Here is a 2,928-nt window from a genome sequence, read left to right on the forward strand (position 1 = left end):
AGTTCAGTCAGTTCAGTCACTCAGTCGTGTCCGACTCTTTGCGACCCCATGAATCGCAGCACGCCAGGCCTCCCTGTCCATCACCAACTCCCGGAGTTCACTCAGACTCACGTCCATCAAGTCAGTGATGCCTCCAGCCATCTCATCCTCTGTCGTCCCCTTCTCCTCCTGCCCCCAACCCCTCCCAGCATCAGAGTCTTTTCCAATGAGTCAACTCTTCGCATGAGGTGGCCAAAGTACTGGAGTTTCAGCTTTAGCATCAGTCCTTCCAAAGAAATCCCAGGGCTGATCTCCTTCAGAATGGACTGGTTGGATCTCCTTGCAGTCCAAGGTACTCAAGAGTCTTCTCCAACGGACCTAGGTCAAGGCAATGCGAGCCGGGATTCCGAAGGGCTCGGTTTTAGAGTTCAGTACAGTGCGGGACTCCCATGGATGGAGGAGCCTGGGAGCTGCAGTCAATGGGGTTGCTAAGAGACGGACGCGACTGAGAGATCACTTTCACTTTGATGCATTTTAGAAGGAAATGGCAACCCACTCCAGTGTTCTTGCCTGGAAAATCCCATGGACGGAGGAGCCTGGTAGGCTACACTCCGTGGGGTCGCAAAGAGTCGGACACGACTGAGCGACTTCACTCACTTGCACTCACTCACGGTGCGGTAGAAGACAGCCCAAGCTGGTGCAGGGAGAGACCTTCCCGCAATGATCTAGGGCCCTTGTCCCCATTACACCCGAATGGATTCGAAAATAGCATCGTGTGCCCACTACATCTATCCTCTCATTTGTTCAGCAAAAGACTTAATGTAGCCATGTATGGCCAAAGGAGACGTTTGCATTATCTATCGCTCCTCCTACTCCTGCTCCTAAGTCGCTTCAGTCGTGTCCGACTCTGTGCGACCCCAGAGACGGCAGCCCACCAGGCTCCCCCCTCCCAACACCTTAAAAAAAACAAAAACATTCCCCCGTCCCCAACACACTCTTGTATTACGTGTGAAGTTAAATAAAATAAAAGCCCTAGTTAGGGTAAAAGATGTGTCTGCTAAATGCCCAGGAACTCGGCTAGTTAGGAAGGAAGCTATATAATTTAAAGGTGAGATGGTGAGTAGGGATGGGGAATAAGCAGAATAGAAGAATGTTAAATTGCAAAGGAGATTTTTTTTTTAAAGATTTTTTTTTTTCAGTGAAAGAAAGAGAATGACCAGAACCAGGAAAAGCTTTTTGATTTTTCCTTCAGAATGAAGAGAGAAGAGCTAGAATATGTTTGAGGGCAATGGATGAAGACGTAAACAGATGTTGGCGATGAGAATGCGCGCCTCATTGTTATCTTTTCTCTCCTACTTTATAACAGAAAACTAATTTTTTTTTTGCCTTAAAGTCACGAAGTACAGAATTTTCAGTGGGCACACTGCCCTCAGCTAAATAACTCCTCTCATAGTTTTATTTGCAGACAGATACGGCTGTTTGAGCTAATTACAGATCATTAAGTGTTGGGTAGTTCTCTGCTGCTGCTGCTGCTGCATTGCTTCAGTCCTGTCCGACTCTGCGCGACCCCAGAGACGGCAGCCCACCAGGCCTCCCCCGTCCCTGGGATTCTCCAGGCAAGAACACTGGAGTGGGCTGCCATTTCCTTCTCCAATGCATGGAAGTGAAAAGTGAAAGTGAAGTTGCTCAGTCATGTCCGACTCTTCACGACCCCATGGACTGCAGCCTAACAGGTTCCTGCATCCATGGGAGTTTCTAGGCAAGAGTACTGGAGTGGGGTGCCACTGCCTTCTCCGGGGTAGTTCTCTAGAGACCTCTTAAAAGAGGAGGTTCTCCTTGCCTTTAACTTCATTCCACTCCCTGGAGAGTCATGTTCCCTGGTTTTCAAGCAGCAATCTTCTGCCATGAAGAGGAGAGCCATGCTTTAAGGATCGCAGAGCAGTGACAAAAAAGTTTCTGACAAATTGGGGAACTTGTTGTTGTATCAGTTGTTGCAGTCACTCTGTCGTGTCCAACTCTTTGTGACCCCATGAATTGGAGCACGCCAGGCTTCCCTTTCACTGCTGCTGCTGCCAAGTCGCTTCAGTCGTGTCCGACTCTGTGCGACCCCATAGACGGCAGCCCACCAGGCTCCCCCGTCCCTGGGATTCTCCAGGCAAGAGCACTGGAGTGGGTTGCCATTTCCTTCTCCAATGCATGAAAGTGAAAAGTCAAAGTGAAGTCGCTTAGTCGTGTCCAACTCTTAGCGACCCTATGGACTGCAGCCTACCAGGCTCCTCTGTCCGTGGGATTTTCCAGGCACGAGTACTGGAGTGGGGTGCCATTGCCTTCTCCCTTCACTACTGTCTCCCAGTTTGCACAAACTCACATCCAGTGATGCCACCCAACCGTCTCATCCTGTCACCCCCTTCTCCTCCTGCCCTCAATCTTTCCCAGCATCAGGGTCTTTTCCAGTAAGTCAGCTCTTTGCATCATGTGGCCAAAGTATTGGAGTTTCAGCTTCAGCATTAGTTCTTCCAATGAATATGCTGATTTCCTTTAGGATGGACTGGTTTGATCTCCTTGCTGTCCAAGGGACTCTCAAGAGTAGTATCAGCACCAAAGTTTGAAAGCATCAGTTCTTCAGTGCTCAGACTTTATGGTCTTGTTCATGACTACTGGAAAAACCATAGCTTTGACTATACAGACCTATGCTGGCAAAGTTATCTCTCTGCTTTTTAATATACTGTGTAGGTTTCTCATAGCTTTTCTTCCAAGAAGCAAGTGTCTTATTCTAAACAGACTAATTTTAGAGCTGTTTCACCTGAGAGAAACATCTCTCACTTTAAACCACTGTTTTTTTGGGATTTTCTGTATTTTGCAGCTGAGCCTAATCCCAGCTAAAGAATGGATTTTTTTTTTAAAAAACTGGAGCTGGAGCTACAGAGGAATATTCCTTTCTTTGAAGCA

Source organism: Bison bison, unplaced genomic scaffold, assembly GCF_000754665.1.
Source record: "Bison bison bison isolate TAMUID 2011002044 unplaced genomic scaffold, Bison_UMD1.0 scf7180017864466, whole genome shotgun sequence".
Taxonomy (NCBI): Eukaryota; Metazoa; Chordata; class Mammalia; order Artiodactyla; family Bovidae; genus Bison; species Bison bison.